This window comes from Lissotriton vulgaris, chromosome 7 (assembly GCF_964263255.1).
Source record: "Lissotriton vulgaris chromosome 7, aLisVul1.2, whole genome shotgun sequence".
NCBI lineage: Eukaryota > Metazoa > Chordata > Amphibia > Caudata > Salamandridae > Lissotriton > Lissotriton vulgaris.
Window position 1 is genome coordinate 1,543,932,856 of NC_141695.1, and position 18,425 is coordinate 1,543,951,280.

Genomic DNA, 18,425 nt, shown 5'->3' on the forward strand with positions numbered 1-18,425 from the left:
CTATTTTTCCGCTCCGCTGTGCTGCCTTCTGCCTCCTGCCTACTACCCTGTGCCCTGCTGAGCAGAGTGCTGGAACCATCTCAAATGAACCCATAATGACTCCAATGGCATGCTGGCTTGCCTCCTGTTCTGAAGTCTCAGGGACATCAAAGACTTCCTACAACCCTGCAACAGCACCTGGACACTGCCATCTGTGAGTCCCTGCCCTGCCAAGTGGTGTCAATCCAGTCCGGGGCTTTAAAAATTCATAACTCCAGTTCTTCTGATTGGATTTTAGTAATTTGGGTCTTGTTTTATTCATCAAAGTATTGTCTATTTGTCTAAACTTCTGAGGGATCTTTTTTAAGCCTGGGCGGAGTTACGCAAAGCTGAACTCCGTGAAGTGCAAAAAAAACTCTGCCGAGCTACGCAGAACACCACAAGCAACAGAGTGTGTTAAATAAATGCTATTCGCAGTGAATTTCAGTGCCAGGTGCTTGTCCAAACTGTGCAACGGCACCATGCACAGTGCAAGCGGGCACTGCATCCTTTCTGCCACTCGAGCATACGTGACCACTCACAATGAGATATCTTACATCCGATATTCAGAAATCTCATCAGGAGGTTGATTTTCCATGCTTGCGCTCACCAACTTGATGTTGACGACCTCTAACGAGGAAAAATCTCACTGGGAGGTCGATTTTCCTTGCTTTGGTGTGCCACTTGACGTCGACAAATGTGAGCGAGGAAAAAACATAAATTCTGAACTCCGCAAGCTCCGCGTAATGCGAGCGGAGTTCACCGCTCAGACTTAGGGGCATATGTACAAGACCCTATCGCTATGGGAACATCACTTTTTGTCACGTTCCTGAGGCGATAGGGGCCTTGCCTTATGTACAAGGCCGCGTTAAGCCACTTAACGTGGCTTAATGCTGACTTATACATAAGGCACCCTTTCACGCTATGGTTAGCGTGAAAAGGGGCGTGCAGTGGGTGTTGCGGTGGGCGTTCCACTGCAACACCCATTGTATTTGATGCTGCCTCCTATGTACAAAGGTGGCATACATAGGAGGCTGCGCCAAAATTAAGACCAGGAAAATCCAGGTCTTAAGTTGGCAAAACTAGGAGAAATGCATTATTTCGCCTCATTTTTACTTTGTCCATGTGTGCTGCCTTGTGCAGCACAAATGGCAAAAGCAAAATGCTGTGGTTTGTTTATGTACAGGAAGGTGTTCCTTCTTGTACATAAACAAACCTTTTAAAAAAATCAATTTTGTAACTTTCATGCGTGCTGCATGAAACAGCATGCATGAAAGTTACATAATGGTCTTTTATGATTGTTTATGTGGAGGAAAGGACACCTTCCTACAAATATCCAATCCTCCCCTGCACACAGACACCCTTGCACTCTGGAGCAAGGGTGCCTGCGTTGGCGCTAAGTTGTTAAACTTAGCACCATCGCAGGGGGAAATGCAAGGCTGCACCCTATTCTTGAAAATATGGTGCAGCCTCGTGTTTCCGAAGTGGAGGAGCCTGTTGTTAAGCCCAGGAGGCTAATGACACACTCCGCCACTTAATTGTGCATATCCCCCTTAGTCTTTGTGGGACACTTTCATTGTGTTACTGTGTGTTGTGTTGCACAGATACCTTACACATTGCCTCTGTAGATAAGCCTGACTGCTCTGTGCCAGCCAACCAGAGGTTGAGCACAGGTTATCTTTTAGTTTGTATCTAGCCTCCCCTCACTAGGATTGTGGTCCCTACTTGGATAGGGTGCATACCTCTGCCAAATAGAGACCCAGGGGCATATTCTCAAGCAGTTATTGCCACGTTAGCAGCACTTTTCTGCCACTAATGTGGCAATATTTTTATTGCCCTATTCTCAAGGTGTCTCTAACAGCCGATAGCGACAGCTTTCTGGCGTTAGCGGGCGCTATTAACATCGCCAACGATGTTAGCGACAACTAATGCTAATCATATGTAATGTAGGCGTTCCCGTGTTAAAACGCATGCTAACCCCACTTCACAATTGTTGTAAATGGCCCTTTTTGCAGTGTTATCCCCAAACCTTTTCCCTATTCCTCCCGTGTTTTTCCTGACCTGTGGTTGTTGGCACTAGGACTCTGGGCACTATACCACTGCTGATCAACCACTGCTGATCAGTGCTAAAGTGCATATGCTCTCTGTATAAATTGTTATTATGATTGGTTATCCATGATTGGTAGATTTGTTTCATCAGTAGGTCCCTAGAAAAGTGCACTGAGTGTGCCAGGGCTGGTGATTCAAATGCTACTAGTGGGCCTGAAGCACTGATTGTGCCCCCTACATGAGTAGCCCTAAAATGATGTCTCAGGCCTGCCACCGCAGTGCTTGTGTGCAGTTGCTAACTGCCACAATGACCTGGCCAGTGTCCCCACTAGCCAGGCCTAACCCTTCTCTTTCTGTACACGTTGAACCCCCCCTCTTGAATGCCCAAGGTACCCCTTGTAGGGTGTAGTGTATATGAAGGGTAGAGCATGTACTAGTGTCGGTGACATGCTCTGATAGTGAAATACTGCCAATTTCGTTTTTTCCCTATTGAAAGGCTATCTTGCCCACAGACTAGAATGGGGAATGATGTGCATAATGTTTACCTGCATATCTTCCCATAGGAGCAAGATAGAAAATTAAAGTGTGGTATCTGTGAACTCAGAATTGAATAACCCATCTTTTAGGAAGGATGGTTTTTAAATCCTGTGTTTGGAAACAGCACTTTTACAAAGTGGCTGTTTTTTTGTCTGACCTTTCTGTGTGCCTCTGCCTGTGTGTGAATTGACTGTCTGGTTTGTGAGTGACAGGGGCCGGGGTGGCTCTGGGAGGCTGGGTGAGTCAGCACTAGGCTGAAAAGCTCCATCTGCATCTTGAGTGGTGGGAGGAGATAGCACTTGGGCCTGAATAGGGATGTGCCTGCCTTCTACAACGCTGGCTCCACCTCCTGCTGGGTGGATGACGACCATGCCCCTCTCTATCTCAAAGGAAGAACGTGTCCACAGGCAGGAAGCACCCAGAACAGGTTTGGACTGGGCTCAAAGCCCTCCTGCACAAAGGAATCAAAGACTTTTTGGGGTATACCCACAGGACCCAAATCCCCTGAACTTTAGATTATCCTGGAATCAAAAAGGAACCTCTGCTAAGGAGAAAAGCTGGAAGACTGAAGAGGAAGGACTGACCTGCTGTGTGTTTGTGGGCTGACCTGCAGTTGCTATTCTGCCAAGGAGAAGGGAAGGACTTTGCTGTTGCTGGGTCCCCTGCTTGAAGAGATCTCCAAGAGCCTGAGGAGAGCTAGACTCCTGTTAAGAAGTCCCAGGAACAAAGGGACCTCACCCCCAGCTTCCCCCCTGAACTCTGAGGTGTGAGTTCTGACCTGCCTAGAGTGCTTGATCCATTTGTGGGGCCACTGGAGGTTGTTTCCTGCTGTTTGGGGAGCTGGAAAGGAAGAAGAGAAGAATATCTACAATTTTGTATGCATCGCTCGCTTGCGGAGCGCATCATTGACAGTCCGAGAGAATTCCCAACACAGCGAAGATCATCTCAGTGCCTGTTGCTCCTGCAAGACCCGATGCGTCGCTCGCTTGCGGAGCGCTTCGTCCCGGTGCGGGAAGATTCCTGTTGCTGCGAATATCGTCACAGAGCCTGTGGTCGCTGTGAGACCCGTAACACCGCTTGCCTGCGGACCGCATTCCCGTCACTGTGGACATCGTCGCAGAGTCCAGCACCAACGCATCGAGGGGCTGTGACAGAAGAGGATCAACGCTGTGCCGCGAATCACCGCTGCACCAAAGATCGTTGCATCATGCCTGTGCGCGACGCTTCCTACTGGAGATCCTGCAAACCGGAATCCATTCAAGGTATTGTATCGCTCCCCTTACAGACTGGATTTGACGCAACCCGCCCGCTGCGTGCAGCTGGGTTGTTGCATTGCCTCCCCAGGGTCTGCTGAGTGACGCATCGCTTGTTTTCTGACGCTGCAGCTGCCGCTTGGAACTTATGTTGCATCAACAGGTACTTTGGGCTAAAAGTGATACAACTGTGGATTATTTTGGTGCAAACCCTTGAACTCTTTTTAAAGACTAAGGGGCCTAATACGATGGAGGATTTTCCGCATCCTCCGGGCCGGCGGAAGCCACCGCCGGCCCGGAGGATGCGGAAAATCCTCTGCGGACCCACCAAAGACCCACCGCCACATTAGGATGGCTGGTGGGTCCTGGTTTCCGCCCGCCGCTTTTCCGCCGCGGTTGGCTTACAACCGCACCGGAAAAGCTCTAATATGGTGACGGTGTCTCTCAGACACCGTCAGCCATATTTGGATGGCCTGTGAAAAATGCTTTTCCGTGGCGGGTTTTCCGCCGTGGAAAAGCATGTGTAACTTCACTGCAGGGGCCTGTTGCGGGTCCCCTGGGTGAAGGGGGTGTGGGGGGTGCACATGGGGGGTACCTATGGTACCCCCCTGCATTTGTATGCAAAAATCGGCAGGCACCGCACAGTGCCTGCCGCTTTCTGCATACAAATGCAATGTATGCATTTTTACCATTGTGGCGGATGCAGCTTGAAGCCGCCCCGCCGCAATGGTAAAAACAGAGGATGTGACCGCCAGGGTGGCGGTCACATCCTAATTGCACAGGAGGGAACTCCGCAGGCCATTCGGAGGTTCCCTCCTACTCTATGGTGGCGGACGGACTCAGGTCCGTCCGCCATCATAATCGGCCCCTTATTTTGGAACAGTATATGTTGGATTTTTGTTGTTTGGGTCTTCTGTAGTTTAGATAAAGATCATTTATTTTTCTAACTGGTGTGGAGTCCATTTGTGGTGTTTTCACTGTGTTACTGTGAGTGTTGGTACAAATACTTTACACATTGCCTTTGATAAGCCTGTCTGCCCGTGCCAAGCTACCAAGAGGGTGAACAGGGGGTTATCCAAAGAGTGTATCCCCCTTAACCTGACTAAAAGCAAGGGTCCCTATTTGGACATTGGTACCTACCTCTGCCAACTAGAGACCCCCAGATCTAACAACAATATTCTCAACGATCGCCAGACCGGTGATGTGATCTAAAACAACCGCTAAGGCCCGTTAGTTGCTGGAAATTAAGACCAGAAAATAGCTGGTCTTAAAAATGGAGATAACACTTGGGGCCACATCTTAGCAGGTTTTGGGTCTGGACAGAGCAGCAAGCAATGTAGCAGCGCTGCCCTGTGACAAAACTACAGCACAGGAATGCGCACCATCAATAAAATAGTGCGCATTCCTGGGCTCATTCATGAAAAGTGCTGCAGTGCTGTGAAAAGACAATGTCTTAGTATGATCTTCTTGTATTGTTGCCTCATAGTGGAGTATTTCGAAAATGATTACCATACGATTCTGATGTTGCTTGGTTTGAGTTTTCAAAAGATCTTCACAGGTTTTACTGTTGCTTCTCTCCAGAGCTCTTTGTAATACTTGAGTGGGATACCCATGTTTTTTTAATCTTTCTATCATGGTTTGAGCTTGCCTGGTGCAATCTGCGGGATCTGAAACAATTCTCTTAACCCTTATCAACTGTGAATACAGTAAGTTGTATTTGAGGTTGGGTCTATGAAAACTATTGAAATGCAAGATGCTGTTTCTATCAGTGTCCTTCCGAAAGATGGTAGTCTGAAGGTGATCCCCCTCAAGTTGCATTTGAACATCCAAAAACGGAATGACTTTTTGTTGAATTTCAAAGGTGAACTGAATACGTTCATCAATATTATTGAGTTGTTGTAATGATACTAACAGTTCTTCTTTGACTCCAGACCATATGATAAATAAATCGTCAATGTATCGTAGAAAAATTATTTTATGTGTACTCCATGGTGCTTTGTTCAATGTGTGGCTCTCTTCAAAATGGTGCATGAAGATGTTAGCATATACTGGGGCTGCACAATTCCCCATTGATGTACCACAGAATTGTAAAAACCATTTGTTGTCCCATTTAAAGTAACTTTGGTACAGTGTGAACTGTAGAAGTTCCATCATGAAAACTTGTAATTCTTTATCCATGTTTGATCTTAATAACACGTGTTCAATGGCTTCTATCCTCAAATCATGGGGTATCGATGTATAGAGCGACTTCACGTCTGCTGTGCACATCCATATTTCCTCTTCTGGGGGAAATTTCAATTGACTGATTTTCTCAATAAAAACTGTGGTGTTGCGTATGTAGGTGTTGATACTTGTCACATAAGGTTGTAAGTGCCTATATGAAAATTTGCCGATCAGCTCATGTATACTTCCACAGGTGGAAACTATGGGTCTAAAAGGTGGTCGATGCAAGTTCTTATGTACTTTGGGTAACATATATAATGTAGGTGATCTAGGATTGGTTTGAATCAAGAATTTCTTAACTCTTTCAGTGATCACTCCATTTTCCACTGCTTTTGAGACAATGTGTTTGAGTTCCACTTCAAATTGATTTGTAGGATTGTATTCTAATGCCATATAGGTATTGGTATCATGTACATGTTTATCAACTTGTTCTTTGTAGAACTGACTATCCATTATCGCAAGGGCACCGCCCGTATCAGCATTTTGACAAGATGATTTTTGGATTGTTGGCCAAGTTGCGTAAAATAGCCTTCTCTTTAACAGACATGTTGCAGTGTTTGGATTTATGTTGAAACTTCAGGGTGGATAAATCTTGTTTTGCCAAGTTTTCAAAAATGTCTAAGCTTTTGTGGCTTACTGGAGGTTAAAAAGTACTCTTAGGTCTTAATCATTTTAGAAGAGTGTCATCTTCTGACTGTATGTTGGTTACCACATTTTCAAAGTAGTTCCTCAATCTTAAATTCCTCATACATTTGAAAAAACTAATTTCAAGTTCCAGAGTGTTAGAAAAAGTAGTGGGTACGAATGATTGACCCTTTTGTAAAGTACGTACTTCGCAGGGTGATAATTGATGTGATGAAATGTTTATCACTAAGTTATCATGATCCATTATTTCTTTCCTCGACCCTTCCTGCCCATAGTTACCGGGTTCTTCTTGATCAGTGTGTCTTTTTCTAAGCTTTTGTCTCCTCCTGGGTCGCTTGTGTCTTTTGATCCTTCTTCTAAAAAATGGACCGCGGAGGTAGAAGGCATGTGGGTGCTCTCTGTTGAACTCTCAATTATGTCATGAGAACGTGGTACTCAAGGACGAGTTTCTCCTTCTGATGAAGATGTCTCCGTTTCGGAGTTAGGATTGTATGGTTTGTTCTGACGTGGGCGGGCGTACACTTCCGCCCACGTATACACTTCCCCTACCTTATAATCATTTCTGCTTCGTTTATATTTCCTGATTTTATGAGCCTGTATTTCCAGTGTATATTTATTCAATTGTATATTTATGTCATCCAAAATTTCTGTTAATTCATCCTCCTCCAACATGTTGTTCACTTCTGTTTTGATTTGATTGATTTCGGTGTTTAATTCTTCCAATACATTCGATAGTTCCTCTATGATTAACAATATTAAATCAAGAGAGCTCTTATTTGGTATGGCATACCATTTGTCTACAAATCTTGAATTATTCTTGCACAATAATGGTTTTAAAGGTATCCTTAGACCACGTGGGATCTGTTGTACACGACGGTACCTAATGAGTGTGCTGGCATGCAGCCTTTGGTTTGTTTCCTTTTTCATTAGATACAATAATTGCTTAAATTTTCTTTCTTTATTTTTGATGGATGTTATAGGTGTTATATCTTCCTGTATTAATGCATAGATCTCGGTAGCATCAGTGTCTGTAAATGCAAAAGTCTCTGCCCTTTGTTCCGTTAGATTTGAGATATTATCATAAGACATGATTATCCAAGCTTTCAATTTGTTTCAGGCGTGCTGTGTGCAGTGGACGGAATATACACAAATCCATAATGCCACGCACAGCCTATAGTTCCAAAAGTAAACAAGTTGTCGAGTGCTCCTAAGGTATCACTCTCCAATCCTTTGTAGTGTTGTCCAAAATAAACCAAATAAGCATCTCCTGACTAGGGGATTGCCCCTTAGTGCACAGCCATCTGATTTTTGGGTGTGATTTGGGGGTCAAAAAGGAATTCCAGTGTTCATGGTTGGGTTTGTGGTGCAAAGGTTTTTTTATCCCTAACGGGCCTTTCGTTGGTTTTCACAGGCTAATGCTGGATTTCCTGTCGCCATCACGCTAATGTCAGGGGCAGTTTTTGCTGCTGATCCTTGTAGCTATCGCCATGTAGCGACGTGTTGTGAATACTTCGCTAACAAGGAGATAGTTTTCAGTGATACTCGGCGATAAAAAAACTGCTGCTAACTGGGGTTAGCGATAGTTATCGCCATTATCCCCCCAGTTTCTAACACTGACTATTGCCTACACTGATACTTTACTCACCTGGCTAATCAGCTGCTTGCTCTTGGACTTTTTTTAGTTTCTTTCAGGCGTGTGACATTAATGACTGACCTCAATGTCTCCTTCCAAGTTTGGAGAGTGAGATCAGAAGCCACCTCACTGGCTAGATTCTCACATCTGTGGCTAGATTGTAAGTCCCTCACAGTGCACTTGAGTTTTTTTGAAAGTTTTATCGCAGTCTATTACATAGTGAGGAGGAGTGGACACAACCTTGACCTTACGCACGACTTTGACACAGGTTTTCAGCACATTTTGACGCTAAATTTTGTCCACGAGTTGCACCTTCAGTCTTAGCTCCTCCTTCATCAGCTTCTCAGGTAGGACCTGAGCTCCCTCTCTGTAAATGTTATCTGTGCAGTTCATAGTGACAAGATGAAGTGGTGTTCAAGCCTCTAATTTCCAATTTCTAAATTCTAATTTAACCTTTTCTTTCCCAAGATAAATGCCTCCTAGCTAGAACTGCCTTCTTGCAGGTAGAAGTAGTGTAACACATGTTTGGTGTGGTTTGTCATTATGCATTCCTGCCCCATGTGTCACATGGTGATTATGTGTTTTCCTGTAATTTCTATTCAAAGGTTTTCACCAAGATCAAGGACAAGTAAGTGTACAAAGGTACATTTATTCTGTGAAAATATGTTAGATGTAATACAATGTTTTGCAGAACAGTGCTTAACAAACCTATTTCTCATCAGGGTGAAGTGGTAGAGGTAATGAGAGAATTGTGTAACAATATCTAATCGAGTATTTTTAATGATACTGGTTTACCAACAAATGTCTATGCTATGTCATGTTAGTAATGAGATCCCCAATGTACCATAATTTTGTCAAATATGAGAACGTTTTACTGATAACAAGGAAAAGGACGAATGGAGAACCAAAAAAGAAGAGGAAAGTGGGATAAGAAGGTGGACAAAGGATCAGGCAATATTCTCGGGCATGATTCCTGTTTTTGAGGCTTTTTCCAATATCCGCACTTGGTATTTTCAGCTGCGATATGACCAGGTGCAGTAAACCTGTAACTGGTATTCCTGATTATTGCTGGGCCAGGTATACACCTCATCATCAAGAGAGTAAAAGATAATACAACACTTGAACTGTTTTGGTAACAGCAACATGTTTCTTTAATTTTTTCCAAAAGAGGCCGTAATCCTAGTCCTCTATCAGATATTCTGGGAGGATACATCAGTGACAAAGCCCTTGAGAGAAAAATATTTGAACAATTCCTGAAATGCTTTCTGTGATATTCGGTTTGCGGTCCCTGGTTAGGCAAATATGTTCCCTGGGTCCTTCACGAAAGAGGTCTCCATGGTGAAGCAAAACTGTCCGGCAATGGTGAAAGCGACTGCAGAGCCTCATGAACAAAAGGTGCATGAACTATGGTCTTGGTTTTTAATCTGGTCCTAAAAGGAAGCCATACTTCTTCACTTCTTTAACTTTAGGTGCATAAACACATCTATTTCTTTTAAAAAACTTTCGTCATTTATCATTTGAGTATGAGTATGAAAAGGCTTTATTTCGATAAAACATATCTTAAAAGCATGTACATAAAATCAGCGCTTAGGGTGACAACTCATTTCATCAATATTGGCATCCCAATAGCAACTTTTATAAAATTATTTCTTTTAAAAATACACTTTTATGCAACGAGTCAATCACATTACATAGGAATAAAAACTATTAACTCGAGCAAGTAAAATCTAGATTCAACAGTTTCTCTCAGCCTTTTACATCTGATGGACCAGGCCCATCTCAGAAATTTAGCCAGTCCACATACATACAACATTTCGGTGTCAGATTGTAGGATGCGCAGCGCTACAGAGTGATCTCTTGTACCCAAATCTCTGCATAACGGCTTTAGACAGTGATTCCTAGGGTCTTTGTATGCCGGACGCGCAAATAAAATGTGTGCCGTTGACTTTACCCTTGAGTCATAATTGGGGCAAGAAAGACATGTTTGGAAGGGAACTTTCCAACGTGCGGTCAATTCCCGTATTGGCAATGTACCTATTCTAAATTTAAAGTACAACACTCTATCAAAAGACCTTTGGATGATATCAAGGTAAGGCTCACTACCTGGTTCATCCTTGATCCTCAAAAAATCATTGGTTATTCTTCCTAATTTGGGATCAGATTTACGCTTATTGGATACCCAGCTCCAATAGAGTTTCTTTAGTGTTGCTTTTGGTGGAGCTGATTTATTCTCCCATGCCTCACGAAGGCCCAGATCACATAAGAGGCATTTAACATCTTTGAGCCACTTGATTTTTTGCCATCCCAACATAGACATCACTCCTGGCAGACCTTCGGCATACTTTGCTAACTCCGGGACTCGCCATAACCGAGCCCAAAGTAAAAGCGGTCGGAGTTTAGCCGGGTAATTTTTGGGATTACAACCCCCAAATCTAGTAGCAAAGGGATAATAGGAGTGCTCTGTGGGAGTGCCATTAAATCCTTTAAAAATCTATTTTCGGATTTGGACAGTTGCTCCATGTTGCTTGACCCCCAAAGTTCAGCTCCATATAAGGCCGAATTTACGCCTCTAGCATTATAGATGTCAATTACTGGGCCAATCGGTCTAGTTGAAGAAGAGCGATGTTCCTTGAGAATGGCCCCACTACCCTTTTATGACCTAAGAGCATTTTCTGGATATGTGGATTCCAGTTCATCGAGTCTGAGATACGTATTCCAAGGTAATCAAACACCTTAACCCTTTCTAATGGTACAGAATTCAAAACTGGGGGTCTACCAAGTTTTTTTGGTGGATTCAGCACTAGATACTTGGTTTTATCTGTATTTATCACAAGCCCTCTCAAGTTACAGAAAGACTGGAAGCTATCAAGAATATTCTGGAGACCAACCGGGGACTTAGAAATAAGGAGGGTATCATCGGCGAACAGGAGATTTGGAATACGCTCGCCCGCCAGGGATGGTGCATCAGATGGACTTTTTAGCAAATGCTCCACCACTTCGTTCACATAAAGCGAGAACAGAGTGGGGGCAAGAACACATCCCTGGCGGACACCCCTGTTCACCGGAATTCTACTGGTCTTCTGGCCCTGAGAACCCCACCTTATTTGAGCGAAATTGCCATCGTGAAGCCTCACTAACAGTGACAAAATGTTCGATGGAATCCCCATATCAGTCAATATTCCCCATAGACGTTCACGGGGCACCAGGTCAAAGGCAGTCCTTAGATAGATAAATGGCAAATAGAGGCTGCCTTCCCCCAAATGTACCGCTTTCCAGTAAATGAGTAACAGTCTGAAGGATTGCTCTATCGTCCCTGTTCCAGATCTAAATCCTGCTTGATAATCAGAGAGAATTTTATTTTCTTCTGCCCAGTGCAGTATTCTTTCGAGTATCACCTTCCCAACAACCTTCTGGGTAGAATCTATGAGGCTTATTGGACGGTAATTGGCAGGGTCGCCCCTATCTCCCTTTTTGAAGATCGGGACGACCTCTGCCCCTTTCCAAGACTCGGGAATAGGAGCCCCATTGTCGATAGCATTTAATAATCTTGAAATATTCTGTGCCCAATTATGGGAGTTGGAGCGAAGAAGGTCACCGGGATTACCATCAGGGCCTGCTGCTTTCTGTGGCACGATACACTTAATAGCGTTTTCAACTTCCAAGTCTGTAAAAGGGAAGCTATTTGTATCGCCCAAGATTTGCAGGAGGCTAATGGGTAAGGGCTCGCTTGGACCACCCTGTGGGCAGGAATAATATTTGGAGAAATGATCAAACCATGTTTGACCCGTTATATTACAAGTTATCATGTCATGGCCGGGTCTATTCCTAGTTCTTATTATATTCCAGAAACGGCCAGCGTCTCTCCCAAGGCTAGCCTCTTTGAGTGATTGCCAATAATGATCTTCCCACTCCTTTTTTTGCCTCTACCACAACTTGCTTGTATTTTTTCTTAGCCTGCGGGATGGATCCTTGGTACTTACTCTTTACAGCCTTTATTAGTGCTGATTTCTTTTGGCGACATTTGGATGTATACCATCCCTCATTATCCTTAGGTCTATAGGCCTTTCTCTGTGCCGCACCTTTAGTTTGAACAAGGAATAAACTGGCCAAGGCTTCAATGGTCTCTTGAAAAATTTCTGAGATCTTAGATAAGCCACATTGGTCAGTAGGGATTGTATACAGTTTGCTCTGTGCAGCCAGAAGGATGGTCCCTATGCTCTTGACTTTCCCCTCATCCAGGGCAACTTTGCACCATTTCAAGCGCCTACCGCAACTCGAGGGGCGCACTTCTAAAGTCGACATTGGTGCAGATGATGTTGCAGAACCGTGCGCACACGACCACAAGGAATGCAGGCTCAGGGAGAAGGGATTGTGATCACCATCCGTGGTCGGAAGTACTTTCATGTCCTGCACGAAACTCCATAGTTTAAGATCAAGGAGAATGTAGTCAATCCTCGTGGAATGGTTTACCCTATTGTACGTGTGCGCCCCGGTCGGATCTGAGTGGGTTCTACCGTTTGCTGTTCTTAAGCCAAATTCCATTGCAAGAGTGTTCATCTGTATAGCCCGTTCTGACCACCTCTTTATCGGGCTAATTGCAAGTATAGGTATACCCCTCCTAATGTCGTCCTCGATGGTATCTAGAATATCTTCTGCCGCAGGGGGCTCAAATGAGCAATTAAAATCCCCTGCGACTAGAACATATGCACTCGGATGACATCGCCTGAGTTCAACTTCCAACAGTGTGACAATGGGGGATGGAGTGCCACCTTTTGTGCCACAGGCGTATATGTCAAATATCTCCAAGGTTCTCCCTCTCCGTGCACCACTAGCTGAGATCCTTAGGATGTCTGGCGAGTTACATTGGGTTTGTTTGAAGCTGCATCCCAGCGAAATACTTGCCCAGACTAACAGCCCGCCTGAAGGGCGGCCTTTCCCTGCGCTAGGGGGTACAGCTGGTGAGAAGAAGGTGGTATAACCCACTTTGTAGTGGGGCAACAGGCTCCATGTCTCTTGGAAGATGCAGATTGTGTAAGACTCTACCAGGGCATTCCAATCTGGCAAGTCTAACTTTTTGGAAATGCCCTCTATGTTCCAAGACAATATCCTTATAGGAGAATCAGCCACGGCTATACTCACAGGTAAATATGGGGACACTACAAGAGGACTGCCTCCTTCCCCGCTGGGATCTGCTGCTTTGGATGACAGACTAGCTATCCGTAAGCTATCAGTATTCCCTATCCCATAGGGTTGGGCTGGTAGGATCAAGTTCTCTCCCTGGTCTTCAAAACCAGGACCCTGGCGGCCACTAGATACGGACCTAGTGATAGTCCCCTGCAATTCTCCCTCTCTCTTAATGTTCCCAGAACCACTGTACAAGATAGGAAATTTGGGTGGTGATCGGGAGTTACAGCTGTCATTATTATTACTAAGAGCACTATCAGCGGCTCCAAGAATCCATTGTTTATTAGCAGAAACCCTACTTCCAGATGACAAAGGCCCAGCCACATCATTAAGCGGCAAAACAAGGGGACAACAATCCCCTTGTCAGTATCTGCAATCCATCTCGTGAGGCGGAAAGCTTCTATTTAGAGCAGGTACTATGTGTGCAGAGTGGTTAATAAAGATAGGTTCACCATAGCCCACCCCCAAATGGGAAATAGGCATTCTTCGAATACTGGGGATCTAAAAATTGGAGGTGGAAGTGGCGCAGAACATAGGTGCCTATTCCACTGCAATTATAGTCTGTCTGTTGGCTACAAATGAGTCTCGAGACGCGGGAATCCCTAAAATTGACAAGGATGCAGTCCCCTGGAATATCCTTGGTCCTGCTACCCACCCAGCCTACCCTCCTAGCAAACAGAACCTGGCCATCGAACTCTATCGGGAGTGGTCTGTTTCTGTTCAGCCAGTAGATGACTTTGTTTTTCAGTTCGTGGTAAGATTCATGTTTCCCTGGCTTTAACTGTGGTACTCCCGCTAACACCACTACATATGGCTGGCATTCGGGTGGTAAACTAATGTGAGTCAGGTTCTGGCTATCTGGCATTACCACCCCAGGCTTTGTGTTTAACATGAGATGGTCATTGCGATGTCCAATTTGTGTACTTGGGCTACCCTCTTTTTCCCGATCATGAATGGGCGAGCCACGTATAGGCTCCTTTGCCCCTTTAGTCTTAGTTGGGATAGTTAGTTTCTTTCCAGATTTGGAGCTAAGGGTTGGAGTGTCTAATGTTTTACAGTCCGTTCTCGATGAGAGCCCAGCAGCTATCGCAATGTTCGGTAAATCTGGTATAGATGTGAGATCCACAAGTGGCTTTTGTGTAGAAGCACAATCATCCTGCTTATTTCTTGACTGTAGTTTAATTAATGTTTTAAGGGAGAAGAAGTTATCAAGGGTGGCTTGCTCGAATCGATCCAACCTCTCCGACAGTACCTTTACCCTCTCTAATATTGGGAGAATTAGTGATTTCGCAATTTGTTCTATATGTGCGATAAGAGGTGTCTGAGATATAACACCTGTGGCAGTGAATGATTTAGGGCAAGAAGTTACCGGAGCCGGTAAACTGCCCGGGTCAGAGCAGCCGGCAGGTAAATCGGCATTTGACGAGCGGGAAATAGAATCTACTGGCCCCCCTGCCCAGTTTTTTTCCCTGTTGGGTTTAGGTTCTTGGACTTAAACTTTTTAGAAGTTAATACGCGCCCCCCCCCTTTCAGCCACTCACAGTTCTTTTTCTTTTGTTGGTAACTATTTGTGGCCCTGCAGTGTATGTAGATGCTGATTGCACTGGAGTTCCCTGGGGTGGTGAAGTATTTGTGGTATGCGTGTGTTCCATATTTAGGGATACCCTGTCTACCTGTGGTGTGTGACATTGGACTATAGGCCTCTCTTGGTACGCTCCTACACTCCCTGAACTAGACAATGTATTGCCCAACTGGATGCTTTTAGAATGTTCCGGGATATTTACCGGGAAAAGAGCCAGCGCTAGTGGCCCCAACGAGGAACGGTTACGGTTTAGATGTTCAGTGGAAAGGCGCCTCTCAGTGATAGCAATTTCTTTTTCAAGGACTGAGTAAGCACAGGTGATAAACTGATCTAACGTGCCACTCACACCCCCCCCCGCCCCTAACTCTTCCTGATCGTGTTGACATTGACGATAAAATAGAGCTACGTTGATACACAATGCTAAGCTTCGTAAATGATACAATGTCTTTATGCCTTGGTGCAATACCTCAATTAGTCCGGGTCATTAAATGAGGGGTTAGGGGGGTGGCCCTGCCCAGCCTACATCGGCCTCGGACGGCCGTAGACGGTCCCGCCCTTGTCCCGGGCTTCTCCCGGGACGCTCCCGGGCGGTGGGTGATGTTACACAATATATACCGTCAGCAGGGGGGCGGTGCTCGAGCCCCCCTGCAGGTGTGGGCTCAGGGTGACTCCTGGGATATGTAGTCCTGGGGATGTTGTATGCGCGTCTCACTAGCGCTAGCTCCTGCTCCTCTCCGCAAATGCAGCACAAGTTCCTCACAATTTACAGTTTCACCAGATAAGTAAAAAGAGGGCTCAGCTCCGACAGTTAGCAACCAACACCTGACGCTGCGGCACCCGTGTCTTAAGGCGTCAGCAGGGGGGCGGTGCTCGAGCCCCGCTGCAGGTGTGGGCTCAGGGTGACTCCTGGGAGATGTAGTCCTGGGGATGTTGTATGCGCGTCTCACTCGCGCTAGCTCCCGCTCCTCTCCGCAAATGCAGCACAAGTTCCTCACAATTTACAGTTTCACCCGATAAGTAAAAAGAGGGCTCAGCTCCGACAGTTAGCAACCAACACCTGACGCTGCAGCATTTTACCTAAGTAGTTGGTTTAGCTCTACAACTTGATTCCGGTAATAGCGGATTTAAGACTTCACAGGCTCATATTTAGCTATTCCACCCGTGAAGTTAGGTTGTGCCCAGCTGTTACACAAGAAAGGTTAAACAATGAATATTGATTCTACTTTTTTTACTATAGACTCATACTAAATAGGCAAATAAGGCGCTTGCAGTAAAGCTTTTTCTGCTTTCTACATAACAACATGCTACAGTACATATCATAAAACTCAAAATAAGTTTCTGAAAAATGGTGGAGGAAGACAAATGTACAGAGATAGGCTTCTTTTTTGTCTACCCTCCAACAGTCCTTCCTCACATAAAAAGAATCCCCAAATCAGTGACCTTCCACCTATTCGACACAAAAACCCTTGCTAAAAAGCCTTCCTCTCGCTCACCTACAACATTGCTAAATGATTTATCTTTCTCACTTTGACTCTACAATCGCCTTCCTGGTAGGTATCACGCACTCCATGCTGGACCCCATCAAAGCAGTGTTTCATTCACTGCTCTTTTACTGGCCTCTGCATGCAAAGTTGATCATACCTCACCCATTCTCAAAGAACTTCATTGGCTACCCTTCCCTGCTAAAATGAAACCCAGAATTAGATCTCTCACCTACAAACCCATCCCCCTAAACTGTTCCCCATACCTTTCTGATCTCACGATCTCAGGAAGAGAAGAGGTCTGAGGAACAGATCCACTTTACTCATGTAAGTGGACCACATTTAAGGACCTCAAACACAAAAAAGGACCTTCTGCAGTGCAATAGCCCCCCTTCCTGAACTCCCTCCTGACTGAGCACCAACCCTACTAAGATTCTGGAAAAAACTTAAACTGCATAATTTCAGGATATATGTGAAACTATCAACTCAAATGTAGCAGCACTCGCTAAACAAATTCAAATCTGTTCTAAGCTCCAACCTGCAGTTGCACCATGTGGCACCACTGTTACAAGTGATACTGGACGGACAACCAACCTACCCTACCATCGCCAATACTCATATTTGACCTTTATTGTTTCATTGGCTTTGCTACTTCAGTCCTCTAGCTCGCTGTATACGTTTTTGAGTTCTTTGTGAAGCTCACAAATGACACACCCTGAAAAGGTGCTCCAAAAAATGCAAAAATAAATAGATGATTCTAGCACACATAGTAGAAGGCGAAATTGAACCTCAACTTGGAGAGTATCAAATCATGTAACTTTCATCAATCTGCACTTTCATTAACATCTTTTACCCAGACGCCAACACGAGGTAGCACTGTATAAGCCTAGCGGACATAAATATTTTCCCTAATTAATAAGGTTTCTTTTATATTCCATTAGCTGCGTTTATTTCTGTTGACTGCTGTCTGTAACGTTGTGCTAATCCAATCCAGATGTGCAGTAGTATCTGTAAGTATACATTAATTGTTCTCAATGTATGTTCTCGGTTGTGGCTGTCCATTTTATGTCCGTATTAATATTTGCTGAAAATTACCACATTTGTTGTGCTAATAAACATTATCAAACTGAAAGGGCGTTTCCATGTGTTTTCAATAGTACATATATTTAGGATTTAACATATAGAATTTTTTCACAATACTGCTGAGTATTTCTCATTTTATTCATTTTTATTCATTTCTATCCCAGAAATATCTATGTACATGTCAAGGTAGAGTAGGGTTGATGAAAAGAAAATTGAGATATGCCTGAGAAAGGGAAAGCACAACTCCTCCCGAGAAAGGGAAAGCACAACTTCTGTTCTGACATATATCCCATGTTCAACATTGCCACCGCAAACCGCTTTTCCTCACTTATGGGGATGAAGGGGGTCGACTGACTCCCACATGGTAGCAATAGGACACAGGAGAACAGGGAGATCTCAGAACCTGGACTAGCTAGCTCACTGGATATGAATAGGGTGTGTCCGCCCATTGAACTTCGCTTACAGGGTCCTGCTTGTCCCTTAGTGGTAGCCAGCGCCATACCTTTGGGTAATATATCTCCAATTTTTTGTCCTAGTCAAGGGGTTCAGAGGAGTGTAGTTCCACTCTAAAACCAATAGTTGAGGGGGGCCTCTTAGCTTTGGAATTTCGAGCCATGAGCACCACAGTGGAAGGTGGGGCTACTAACGCACCTACAACACAGCAATTATATATAGGGAAAAAGGAGGGTAAGGAATTAAAACCCACTGCAGCGGATAATAAGATCATGATCCTATCA